We start from the raw sequence: 13,870 nt of genomic DNA on the forward strand, positions 1-13,870 counted from the left end.
CAGGATCTTCAGTTTGGCAATGACAGAATGGTAAAAGACAACTAATTGGGTAGGTGGTGTGGGCATTTGAAAATCTGATTGCTGTTACATATTGCAGCAAATCTGAGGAAAAGCAGACATCCTCAATTAAATCAAATTCTGAAAAGTTCCTAACTCCATTTGATTTTTCCCCCAGTACAAGAAGATTTTTTTTTTCCGGTCTGGAAACAAACACTTTAAAATTTAAAATGAAAATTAGTTCTTTCAGAAATATTTAAGAGGGTCTTTCAGTATCATCAGACATTTACTTACATACTGAAGATTTTCAAATTCCACAGCAATACACTTTTCACCAAAATACATTTCCACCTAAGTTTCTACAAGCTGTTCTAGTCATTTAATTTTTTTTTTTTTTGGCAGACTAGGCATCTCTTATGAGCACTAACAATAAACAGCAAAAAAGCAAGTGACTGCTAACAACTTGTGTCTATTCTAAGCTTCTGCAAATTGAAAACTATTCACCCTTCTCCCACCAAAAACAATGTAATAGTAGTCTAGACATTCCAATTTATGCAATTCAAATTAGAAATTACACAACTGTGAGTGAAGAGCACTTACACCACAACATCCAATTCATATAGAAGTCAACATACTATTCTCATCTATCAGAACTAAAATTAAAATATGAAAATTAAGGTAGAAATTTCCAATAAGAAATTTTCTGGGAATTTATATTCAAGTGAAAATTATATACCTTAAGCAGAATAGAAAGTACCATAACAAAATTAGCTATGGTCTATGAGGCTATTGGATAATTTAGACTCAGATTTGACTACAGGATTAAGAAGATTATTCACCCAGAAGATTATTCAAGAAGATTAGAGTGTTGAGTATGAACTTTTTAATAAAGTTTCAAAGATCCTTAACAGAATATTACTTAATAACAATGAAAATGGTCCATTCAAATCTCTGAAAGACAATTTATAAGCAACTGTATAGAAGGAAAGATGAAAAATGTTATTAAATTCTTTCTTCACTATTTAACTTAGACTTCTGTACATGTCAGTTTAAAGCAAGCCCTTATAAAATACAATTAATCTCATTATATATTTTATATTCTTTGAAATTATAGTTTCAAGCTTTTTAACTGCAATAGTGAATGCTAGAAAATTTTCTTTAAAATATGCATTTTTTATAAATTCATATGACTCCACAACTATATTTTCAAGAATATTAAATATCAAAAGACAGAATGCATGGGTAAGCCATACTGAACATAAAACACCGCTGTTATCATGGTAACAAAGCATTTCACTAATCCATGTAAAATGTCACTTTTCCTTGCAGGCAGCTTTGTAAAATCCTTCCATTTTATTTTGCATTAAAAAGAAATATTCTCTAGAGTTTCCACCCCACTGACCTTAAAAGTGTTCCTGAGGAAAACCCTCTGATTTTAAACGTTGTATCGTGTGACTCACCTTGGAAAAGGGCGACTGATTTTTCAGCTGAACACACAAGTACTTAGCACATGACTTGCATCAAGTTACCAGGAGACAAGCAGCTAAAGCTCCCCACCAAGCACATAGGCTGTGAACTGGGGGGGGGAGTGTTTATATATTCCAAGAGACGTCAGTTCCCTCTTTATCTTTTTTTTTCTCCAGAAGAAAAAGTTAAGTTGCACTGCTGCTGGGGGAAGGGGTTATTTTTGCAGCCTGACTAAAAGCCACTACCTACATCTCGTGGTAGGATACTTAGCGACTGCAATCTTTATCCAAGTTTGATCCAAGTGAGTCAAAGGTCAAGGTGACAAAAGGGTAACTTACTTACTTGGTTTCTGGTCACTTCTTCTTTCATATCTGCATAATTGTATTTTCAAGTAGATAGTGTATTTCAAGTAGTGTATGATAGTGTATTTTCAAGTAAGAAAAATCAGGAAATTTCAGAATATTTTGAATAGGACTTTTCTCAGGTATCAGATACAATGTTTCCTTGCCAAGTGCTAAGACTGTTCCTATTTTACTGGAAGTTCAATGAACATCATACCAAAAGCTTCTCTTTCTGAAAGTATCTAAAAACCATTTATTTTTACACTGACCTCTCTATCAACCAACGTGCTACTCCTTCACAATTTCCACTATTAAATAATACCAGTTTGACAAGCTTTTGCAGAAATATTATTTAAATACCTCTTTATCTCAGGTCGATTCAATAAATGTATTGTTTAAAAAGACTCTTCTGGCAGCAGCAAGAGAAAGTCACTTTCATTTGCCTTAATTATGAGAGAGAATAAATATTTCTAAAAATAGATTCTTAGGTCCAGACTCATGGTACAGCGCTGAATAGTTTGCAGGTCACAGGCTTAGTATTTTCTATCTGTTTTGACTGACTACTGTTCTGTTATTTTATGTTGCTCTACTTGGAAGCTTAGCTTTTGTGAGAAAATCTGCCTTTTTCTAATCTATTTCTGCTAATTAAATCTCAGGTGGATGAAAATTAATAAATTTGAGGTTTTTACCTCCTAGTAGTGAAGGCAAGACTGAGAGTGAGCCTGGTCATTTGAAAACAACTTTTTGTGCAGTTTTCAGTACAAGGCTGGTTGCCAGAGCAAGCCTGTGACCCTGAATAACTCCAGCTTCTCATCCTTGAAAAGTGTAGAAATTTTGTTTTCCTCTATTTTTTAATTAAAGAGGGACTGCTGAAAGTTCATCAGTCCTCCACACTGTGCTTGCCATGAGCTACTTTTATTTTTACTAATTGTTTCTATTGTACATGTCCTCCTTGGATGGTCTCCTGAGGATGTTCTTGTTTGGGATCCTCCTTCAATGCTGCCTGTGGAGAGGTTCCCTGCAATGCTCATTTTCTCTCTTTGCAGCATGTGGGAGTCAGTGTGCACCCTTCATGAGGAAATCATCTGGGGTTTTTGTTGGAATCTGCCACTTTCGATGTAATGGTGTTCAGTTTTCAGCACATGCATGCTGAGCTGTACCACCTAATTTTATGATTTACAATATCCTATCATTATCCTGCATAAGCAAAATCTGTTCCAGCAGCAGGGCTTGGCAGTGAAATGAGGACTGCCTGGTTCAACTGCAGAAACAAGCTAAAAGGACAGGAATCTGAGAGAGAAGCTGTAAACTTTTGGATGTCAGTAATTTCTGTTTCTTAAAAACAAACTAAAACAAACCAAAACAAACCATTAGTACTTAATGGTCCTGTGCCCTCTGACTTCATATCAGAGTTCAGAGGTTGCAGAGGAGAGAGTAGAGACACACAGCAACAGCAGGAGGACACAAAAACAAGCAGTTGTGTACTTCATGAGAGTCCCCAGAGGTGCAACCACTGACAAACTGTCCCACAAGGAAAAGTTGTCAAAAAGGAGAAACAGAGTAAATGACACTCATGTGCCTCATGAAGACACAGAGAACTCCAGGAAGCAGAAAATGGGAAGTGCTGCTGTTATTTCCAAATGAAGACCACATGCATTTTCTGGGTTAAATGTATTACTGACAAGAAAATGCTGAAGAGATGAGGGCTGTTCATGGCTTTTATACATATCTCATAGTGGGCCCTTTGGAAAACACTTTATTTGGGGTGCTTCCTATATGCTTTCAGATTCCTAAACAGGTTATGTTTCCCTTTTCTTCCTTTTCTTCTTTTTTTTTTTTTTTTTTAATATGAAGATCCATTCTATCAGACATACCTTTATGGTACGTACAATTTGAATTTTCAAGATGATTACATAAACATTCCCACATTCCTGTAGGAATTCTTTGCTGTACAGCATAGCACAGTATATTCCTGTGTTTCCCAGTAATTACACTCAGAATTTTTCTTCAACTGCCCATCATGAAGCTTATAAAAACTAGGGCTAACATTAATTCTTTTTCAGATGTGGAAATGTTAACATATATTAGATGATGTTGGGAAGCAAATTAGCTCCAAGAAAGTCCTGTCTCTACTTCTGCACCCTCTGAATTTTTTAAGGACATTAACTGTTAAAAAACACCCAACTAAATCTACTTTGTAGTTGTTAGGTAAAAGGCCAACCCCTGGGGCAAAAGATAAAACTGCAATTCTCAGTATCTGAAACATGTTTTTCTATAAGCTTTTGGGTACCCTCCCTGATTTTGAGACAAATTATATTAACCTGCTTTCCATGGCAAGTTAAAGCACAAAATTATTGTTTATCCAGGTTATTCTATTAGCATCATTTTATGTGGCTTCTATTGTCTCTACTGAAAATCCTGCTGTCACCACTCAGTGGCCCTCTGGCTTCTTCACAGGAAGTGTAAAAGTCCCACAGGAAGGGTTGTACCTTGCTCAATAGTGAAAGATTAAATCATTAAACCTGCTCCCCTCAAAAGAAAACAAAGCATATACACACACACACACACAAAAAAAAAAAAAAAAAAAAAAAAAAAAAACCCCAATGGCTTTTGTCCCCAAATAGGCTCTTTCTGATTCAACACATTCGTGTTCACCCATGTGCCCTTAGTTCTACTGAGAATGAGAGTTATGAAAATGAATCACCTGGAGAAGAAAAAAGAAAATATGCAATATGCCACAGCTGGGTGAGACTTCTGCCTCTCTCTGTGTACTGGAGACACTATGAGGTATTACTTTATAGGGAGAGATATTTTGTATTCATGAAAGATAATTGATTTCCTAAGGGAATTAAAACCTCCTGTGTATCCCATCATCACATAGTGCACGAGAAGCAATCCCTGAGCTATCCACTCAGAGCAGCTTCAACAATTCACTGCACTTCCACTTCACAAGAGCCATCCAGGGTGAGCATGGCCTACCTTCAGGTATTGCACACGAAGAACATGAATATAGAACACACAAATTGTGAAATAATAGTACAGAACTAATATCATTCCCAAATTCCGTATTCACTATTTCTGTCTCATCTGTTCTCATGGTGTCTGCTATTTTGTATGACCCGATTTTCCAAAAGCCCCAGGATAGAACAGAGTTTTATAGGTCAGGTCACATCACATAAAAGAAGGAAGAGCAAAGATATCTTAGTTGTTGCAGTTTTCCTTTTACTATCTTATCTATACTGCTCTAAAATAAAAGAAAGGCATAGTTTCATACTATGTTTTTTCTTGTTTAAGTTAGCTACAAATATTTGTTACTGATAAACTTATCCAGCTAAAATCAGGCACCCAGAGACAAATTGATTTCTTTTCCTCTCGCTAGAGATGAGTGAACATAGCTCATCTCAAGTACTTTAAATCTCTTCTTAGACAAGACTATACAGAACCATAGAATCATACAATCCTTAGTGTTGGAAAAGATCTCCAACCTTTGACCAAGTACCACCATGTTCACTTAACCATATCACAAAGTGCTAGAGCTACTTATTTTTCAACAGTTCCAGGGAGTTCATATCTTCTAGAGGTACTGATGTTTCCCCTTTAACTGCAAAGCATCTAAACAATGGGCTTAATCTAATGATTAGAATGATGATGTTAGAACAATTCCACCCCAAGTCCCCAAAGAGGTCTTTAATTTCCTCTCCACATCAGTGCACCATACTCATGGCACCAAAACAGTTGTACAAGGTTCTGGTAAATGCATACAGATTATGAAAAAAACATCGAAAATTCAAGAAGAAGAGCTCAAAATATTTACCAGCTGGCATTAACGGAAAGTTAATGGACAAAGACTGCAGACATGGGATTACACTTTTTTTGCTCGGCCCACATCACAGGTTTTTCTGCAGGTGTGTTGGCCTTCAAGGATTGCCAGTGCATGCCCTGAGTCATACTCCAGCCACTCATATCAAGCATTATTCAACCTCCTGAAAAATATATCCTCCCCAACATGCATTAATACCTTATTTCTCCTCACAAGAGTTTGGAAAACTCTTATCACACTGCTGTGTAGCTCCTTCATTACCCACCAGAGACTCCCAGCCGTAGCTTTCCCAGCTCTGTTAAGTGTTAGGTCCTAAGGTGCTGTCCCTTGTGGTTCCCAATGTGTCCTGACGATATGGAAAAACATCCTAAAATACCAGTGGCTCAGGCCAGCTTGGCAGCAGTACAGTGGAAACAGTGTGATATATTTGGCTCCTGCCACTGATGGATTCCTCTGTCAAACTGCAATGAAGCTCTTTAAGGGGAAAATGGGTGATGGAAAACCCAGCAATTGCTTCAGGTTTTTGCCCTAGATATATTGCATTTTGGGCTCTTCTTCACTGATTGTGGCATGCATAAGCTGCTGCCTTTCTCAGTCCTCAAAATCACTTTTAAAATTTGTTTTCAAGTGATTCTAGCAGGGGGATTAGGTTAAAAAATCCCAAGAGCAGCAGGGATAGACCAGACTGATTCATTCAGTCCTGTGGGTTCATGTGAGAATAACTCAGAATACAGATAGGAGGAAACTTAGCAAAACACAATCCAATAGAGAAACTGTAATATTATAACATAATCTTGTTGTGAGTCTGGAACAGCGAAGGGCTATGAAAATATCTTACTGAAAGGGGTTGGTCAATTAATGCTATTGAAACCGAAGTGTTGCCCCAAAAATTCTAATTCATCACCCAATGTGCAGTGAGCCAATCCCACACAGAGCCAAGGGCTTTGTTATTTCACATTTGCACAAAGATGGGTATTGTGTGGTGAATCCACAAAGTGAATCCACAAAATAAATCCACTATCACCCTAAGTAAAAATGATAAGTACTCTTTATATGCTGTTAATTTTTATATGTTCTGCTTATCTGATATATTCAGTGCTAAGTATTTGACTATTTCTGGCTTGTGCTGAGCTGGCTTCTTATCTTGGACGGCCTGGTGCCCTGCAATAGCAGATCCTTCCTCCCAATCTTTGTTACTCCCCTGGGTCTATGACATTTGAAGGGGGTCAGGCCCTGAAATGTAATAAGGTAATGCTACTGAGAAAAAAAAAATTGTCTTAGACATCACAGGGAGGGCACAGAGAGGAGGCTCCAATGGCAGGAGGCAAAAATTTTAAAGCAAACATCTTCTGAAAGTCAGGAGAAATTTAATAAATCTTGTCCCTACTTGGATATATTCCACTTCTTGCAAAACTCTTCTGCTTAGATCAGAAGTCACAGAATAATGGAGTAATTCTAAAATCTTTCACTCTTGCAATACCTGGTTGAGAAACAGTCACCATAGTGAATCATCCCAGACAATGCCAGTGGTTTTGAAGAATGACTGCATAGTCCTTATGTTAATTTTTGCCTACCAGCTACACTGTAATTTTGTCTCTGTAATAATAAGGAACAACATATGTACAGGAGATTTTTTCCACTTGAGAAGATCTAAGTTTAAGGTCAACTTCTTGGTGACTTCTCAAGTGCTGAAGACCTGTTAAATGACTGACACCCTTATCTTTCAGTTTACATGCTCCAGACCTGGAGACGTGTCCTTGGTCTGAACAACGTAGAGAATATCTGCCCTGGGCCTTCAGTCCAGCCTCAAACTCCAAAGCCAAACCATCAGCCTGCTGCTGGGGAATGCCTTGCTCCCATCAGACCAGCAGGAGAAAAAAGTTTTAGTGAAGCTACCCCTGAGGCAGCTGCCAACTCCACTTAGGGAATCAGAATCGGTGGTTGGAATTGAGAAAAAGTTCTTGTGATCCAAAAAAGGATTGTTTTTTCCCTTTTCTTCATATTTTTATTGAGAAGATATTTAATTACCTCAATAAAAGAATCATATGTAATTCACACACAGACAAAAACCAAAACCTCCAACACTGAAAAATAAAATTACCCTTGCCACAGGAGATCCCTTGGCATCAGCTGAAGATCTAAAGAGATTATGAAAAATTGTGTAATATCATGGTGTATTGAGAAATATTAATGCTATGAAGAGCAGAACAGTAGAGTAAGTGCTAGCAGCAATTTCTGTGCACTAGCAGTAAAATAATGAGGGAACTAATAGATACCCTGAACTTCTCAGATCATGTAATTTTCAGTTCCAAGATATGAAATTATTCTTTCAGATGAAAGCATGTTACAGAAATATGCGTATAATTATCAGTTACGGGGGGAAAAAAAAAGAGCAGTTGCAAAATACAGTAATTTAACCCAAACCCCTTGCATTTCTGATCATTTTCCTGGTTGTGCCAATTATATACAGGCTTCTGAAGTCTCACTTGAGGACAGAAAAAAACCCAAACAAACTAAGCAACTACAGACTACATATTTTTTATGAATAGGATATTTTGGCCAAGTTAAAAAAAAATCACTGAGCAATTACAGCTATTGTGTCAATTGTCAAGAAACTAAATCATTAAAGTAGCATATGATTATGGTATATTTATTGGGTTGATCTCAGTACTTCCATATATAAATTAACTTATATTACTTCAGCATATTTATTATACATTATATATTTTTATATATGCACATAAATTATTGTTTTAAAACTACACAGAAAGGCATATATATGCTTTTCCCCTCTAATTAATAATGATACCACTCCCATCATTAATCAGTAATGAATATAATAATTAATAATTTTATTTCATTAATAATTACATGTAATAATTAATAATTATCTTTCATATATTCTTTTATATCACAGTTATTAAATTTTTACAGCCACAAACTTGATATCTCTGCTCATATTTTTCTAACATATGTATTTAGTTGCTTACATAATAGACTTTCATATACAAGATAATGATTAACAGGCAAATTATTACTACATTTTTTGCAGTTAAAGTTTCATTATATGTATTTCTAATTGCAATGTACAATGAAATATTAGCAATATACACATTATTATCAAGATATGCAAGTGAAATAATTTGATTACCAGTATATTTAGTCTTTATAAATTCTAGTGAATTGACTTTTCCTGGGTTTATAAAGACTCAAGAAACAGAGGCTGAATAACATCTCTCTTTGCTTTCAACAAGTAGCAGATAGGAGCATTTTGCAAGTTTTAGGATGCAATATTACACTTACAAGAAGTTTATACAACACCCAGCTGTGTGCTCAGAATCTGCCCCTAGCCCAGGAGCAGGGTCACATACCTGTATGGAGGGAGAGCTGCTCCCACAACTTTTGCTACAAGGAACTGCAGAGGTGCAGAAGAGCCTGCAAATTTACCTCCTCATATACAGAAAATTAGAGTTGCAGCTCTGCTGCCCAGTGCCACTCAGCTGATCTTGTATCAGCCACTAACAGAAAGTTGCACAGACCTTTTAAACTCCCTTGTAGGTAAACTGACTCAAGTGATAAGGAATTATGAAACCTCTAGCTCAAGATAATACCCTCTCAACACTTGTGTTTCACAAGGAAGACCAGTTCAAAGAAATCCTTTCAGGAGCAGCCCTTGCCTTTGGTCCCCTCAGCCTCTGCCACAGCCCAGAATTTGGAAGCAATGTATCAGGTCCTGTTGCCAATCCAGAACAAATTTCATTGACTTTGCAGTAACTCTGCAAACACAGTATAATCCCCTTTAATCCCCACTAAGTACTGGAAGCAGGATAATACTTGTCATATTAGAGATAATTCTTCAGATTTGGGTTTATTATGTTTATTTACACCAAGCACAGAGACAGGTCAGGATGAGGGATCCCAGCTGTGAGTACAGCTGTTCAAATTCATGGGACTCTATAATAGTTCCACAGGCTTTGCTTCAGAACTGGGTTGTCTAAATAAACATCTGAGCCAAGGGGCAGGGCTATTACCTCCTCTGCCTGTCTTTTGGTTCTTTGCTAAATCCTTTTATCATACCAGTGCTGATACTTTTCTAAAATTATTAAATGATTAATAATTAAAGGTGGTATTATTTTTTATTTGAGCAGCCTATCGAGGACATCCTTGCAGAAAGTCACAGCAAATAGCAACAGTTACCAGCCTGTCTGCCAAGTCATATTTAAGATAATTGCTGTCTCAGAGGATTATCAGGAACCTGGAGATGAGTCAGTATGACTGGGCTATAAAACTTCATATGCACTAACTCAAGGGCCACTCCATGGCATAAACCTCTTAACCAATGAAAATTCTGCTTCTCTGAAGTTAGACAGAAATCAAGTGACAAGGAAAAGTTAAGAATTAAAAAACATTCCTGAAATTTGCATTAATCTGGATATTATCTGGCCTACCCTCTTATGCTGTAAATGCTGTTCTACCTTTGATCTTCTGGGTGCTTGCTTGCTTGCTTGCCAGGTTGATTGCTTCCTGTGTGCCTTTCACAGCTGCAGCCTCCAGCTTCTTGCCAGACTTCTGCCTTCCTTTCTACATGTGCTTCCTTTACCCCCTTTTCCTTCTCTGAGAACCTCCTCCCACCTTCAGCTCTATCTGTCTCTCCCCTTCCACCCTATCATCTCAGCAGTCACTCCTCCAACAAGCATCTCCCCTACTTTGTCTCCTCCCTCCTTGGATTACCCCTTAGGTTTTTTCCCTGCTCTTCCAGAATTTACTGCTTTCTATAAATTCTGTCCTTGTTCCTTGTCATTAACATTTATATTTCCCCAATCTCCCTTGATACTTTTTTTTTTTTTCTTCTATTTCTCTTCATCTTCCTCTGTATAAAGTTCTGGTATTTAAACTTCTCACACCATCAGTTAATCAAAAGGCTGGTTGCAAATGAAAACCATATTTATCAGTGCTCTTTGGTACACAGAGAAGTCTTATCTGGAAAAGCTAGTTATAAATAATAATTTCAGTTTAGTAACTTAATACTCTATTATTGTTTGTGTTCCTTCCTAAAGCCTCAGAAGAGCAAAGCCCACAGTATTTCTACCCATTATGTATTTTCTCCCCAGCTGCCATTTAACATTTTCTGAAGTCCTCCCACTTCTAAGAAAATGAACACTGAGTAGCTTCAGCCATACAGGTAAAAGGAGAAGAAGAGGAAGAAAAAAAAGAAAAAGAAAAAAGAAAAAAGAAAAAAAGAAAAAAGAGAAAAAAGAAGAGAAGAGAAAGAAGAGAAGAGAGAGAGAAGAGAAGAGAAGATAAGAGAAGAGAAGATACTCAATAGCACGTCAACGATAGAGCAGCTCCTATAGACGAGCAAAGAGACTAGAGAAGATACAGACGAAATCCTCTAAGATACACGCAAGACATCCGCCCACAACCGCACCCTCCACCCACGCCAAGACCCGACAACATCAGAACTACCAGCACCTCAAAGCAACTACACAGAAAGCAAAGAAAAGAAAGAAAAGAAACTACAGAAAAGAAAGACAAAGACAAGAACAGAAAAGAAAGAAAAGAAAAGAAAAGAAAAGAAAAGATCCCACTCTTACCTGCACCAGAACTGGGAGAGGATTTGAGATGGGGCTGGGAAAAGCTCAGAGTTTTCTGAATTCAGTGCCAGGCAGGTTCAGTGGCAAAGGAGGCATACTGGGCTACCAAAACCAGTGCCGTGCCCTCCCTTCCAACCCACAACAGCTAGAAAGGAAATGGGATGTATCATTCATTTCTTTCTTATGATTTGAGAAGTCAGAGCACTCGTTAGTGTTTAGCATTAAAAAAAAAAAAAATCCTTAAAATTATATAGGATAAAGATTACAGAATTGTAAACATGTCGTCACAACATGAAACACCCCAGGCATGCTTGTGGCAAAGCACACACCCTCTGTATAATTATACTCAGGCTTCTCTGTTTTAGGCAAAAAGTAACAATAGTCACTTATCAGATTCTCAAAATGGTATTGGAGAGGATTCAGCAGGACACTCCCAAGACTTTCTGGGTAGCAGCAGCCATAGGATTGCAGACACATAAATGCTTAGTCCCTCCAGTTTCTGGAAACTATTTCATCCATGCTGCACTCTGCTCTATTAGTGTTTTTCTGGTTAGTTTTTTGCCTGTCTGTCTCTCATAACTCCTTTTCTCATTCTGAAATTCTAGCTCAGAGTTCTCTTCCTTTCCCCAAATCTTACTACCAGGCTGTCTACCCACCTCTTCTCAGAGGATAAATCTTTACCAAATTAGAACAGTATCTCTAAAAGTCTTGTGTGCTCATTTCAGCATTGCACATTCATGCAGTGAGGAAGCTCTTTTTCCTGCTGTACTACTGCATGTGGGATTGTTTTACCAGCACTTACACATTCTAGGTTTTACTGAACATTGTATTTTCCAAAGTCTGTGTGCCCAGGGGACACATGGATACCTATCAGATGATATCTCTAAGGAGATCTCTGATGCCTCTGACTACAGTTTAATGTGCCCTGGGTTCTAATGCACACATGCCTAAATAAAGTGTGCACATTCCAGTAACATGTATGGATCTCCTTAAAAGAGACAGAAACAACTGCAGTGGGGATGGTTTTTCACAGCTTCCCAACAACATTCGTGGCAGACAGCTTCCATCCACTGGTTTTATGAAAAACCTACTAAAAGACACTTAGACCCAGCAGATCCTGGTATTTTGATTCATCATCTGCATGTAATAAGAAGAATTTTTTGTCTTGGTATGACAGGCATATGTTGAGTCATGAGCTGGTGAGGCTTGTGAGGAGATATTTTCTTGAATAGTAAACGTGAGGGCATATTTTCCTGTGGATTATTTACTTTCCTTTGACCTAGTAAAATGTGAAAGCCCCCCTCTGTGAGGTCATTAATATTCTATTTTTGACCAACTAAGTATGTTACACACGCTTTCATGTTCACATGAACACACATGCTGGTGCCTTGTTTCAATTTCAAAGAATCTACCTGAAGCTTAGTGGCAAGCTGAGCTTTTTTTTGCCTCTTGCAACCTTGCCTATTGCCATTTTCCACCATGCAAGCACCCTGCAAAATGCTACCTTTTTCCTTGGAAAATTCCACGTGTGCCTCAGTGAAATGCATGTGGTTGGAAGGTTGTGTGCCTGCCTTTGAAATGGTGTTGTGACTCCTCTCAGAGCCATGCTTTTCATACCATCCAGGTTCCTCACCGGAAGAGCACAGCAGGAATACAGAGCCAATTCTTTGGCATGCTGCCATGCTGGGTGTACTGACTAAAGCAAGGTGCTTTCTCAGGTGCTACAGATCTTTTTGATGTGGCTACTGCATTTCTAGGTAATGTTCCCTGTCTTAGGATCAAATCCATCCATGAACAGACTCCCACTTTTACAGCTATCCCTCCTTAAATGCCACTTCCATACTTCATGTTTAATTCTCGTTGTATACTGGGTGTGTATCGAGGGAACCCAAAGTTTTAAAGAAATTTCATGATTTCAGAAAGAGCTCCTACTCAAACTCACAAGGCCTTAGAAGGGAGCAGAAACAAAATTATAATATAAGCTTTTTCTGACTTGTTCTAATCCTTATTTTGCAATTCAGACTTATTTGATTTGGGGATTTATTTCTCTGAAAAGAGTTTAGTCCTGAAATAGTGGCTGTAGTTAAGGAGACTTGATACAATGACAAGAATTTAAGCAGCTTATGAACATTGTCCCTGGGTGAATTTCATCACAGTTCAAAGAGCTCATAGGACCCTTTATTAAATAATCACAGCATAAATTGACATATTCTAACCAATTCATTAAGTTTTTAGTGTCACTTATTTTTATGTTCATCATTCCACCATGCTGCAATTAGTAAAAATTAATTGAATACACAATTGATTAAAAATTAGAATTTTTCAAACATTCTCTGCTTCCAGTGCATGAAACCTAAGCTTCATGGAGTACAGCAGAGTGCAGATGGAATTCCAATCAGTGGTTTGTGTCAAGTGGTTTTAGAGACACATAATGGAGCCATCACATAAATTAAAAATTTATGAGTCAAAATCAATTAGTGACTAAGATATAAATTAGTTCACCATTAAGGTTTAGCAAGGAGCATGCTAACCTAGACAGACCATGCAATGATGAGAGATATTAATGAAGAAATATTACAGTAACAAATATTTGACATTTATATTGGTCATAACATATTTCTAATAAAATGAAAAAGTGAGATATATTGGGT

At 37.4% G+C, this 13,870-nt stretch overlaps 1 protein-coding gene across 8 annotated transcripts in view; it reads right to left on the reverse strand.

Annotated features, from left to right (window-relative positions):
• CD36 (CD36 molecule) overlaps nucleotides 1-11,350 on the reverse strand; it is a 36,160-nt gene extending 24,810 nt beyond the window's left edge. For 2 of the 8 annotated variants that reach the window (XM_018910324.3, XM_018910321.3), the window contains exon 1: nucleotides 10,101-10,280. The gene's annotated coding sequence lies outside the window, so the exon portion shown is untranslated. Of the gene's footprint in view, nucleotides 1-1,457; nucleotides 1,613-5,823; nucleotides 5,843-10,073; nucleotides 10,281-11,219 lie in introns of those variants that run through there. The other 6 variants (XM_018910323.3, XM_018910320.3, XM_018910322.3 and 3 more) reach the window with 5 other exon arrangements.
• Between the last annotated feature and the right edge of the window lie 2,520 nt (nucleotides 11,351-13,870).

This window comes from Serinus canaria, chromosome 1A (assembly GCF_022539315.1).
Source record: "Serinus canaria isolate serCan28SL12 chromosome 1A, serCan2020, whole genome shotgun sequence".
NCBI classification, from domain to species: domain Eukaryota; kingdom Metazoa; phylum Chordata; class Aves; order Passeriformes; family Fringillidae; genus Serinus; species Serinus canaria.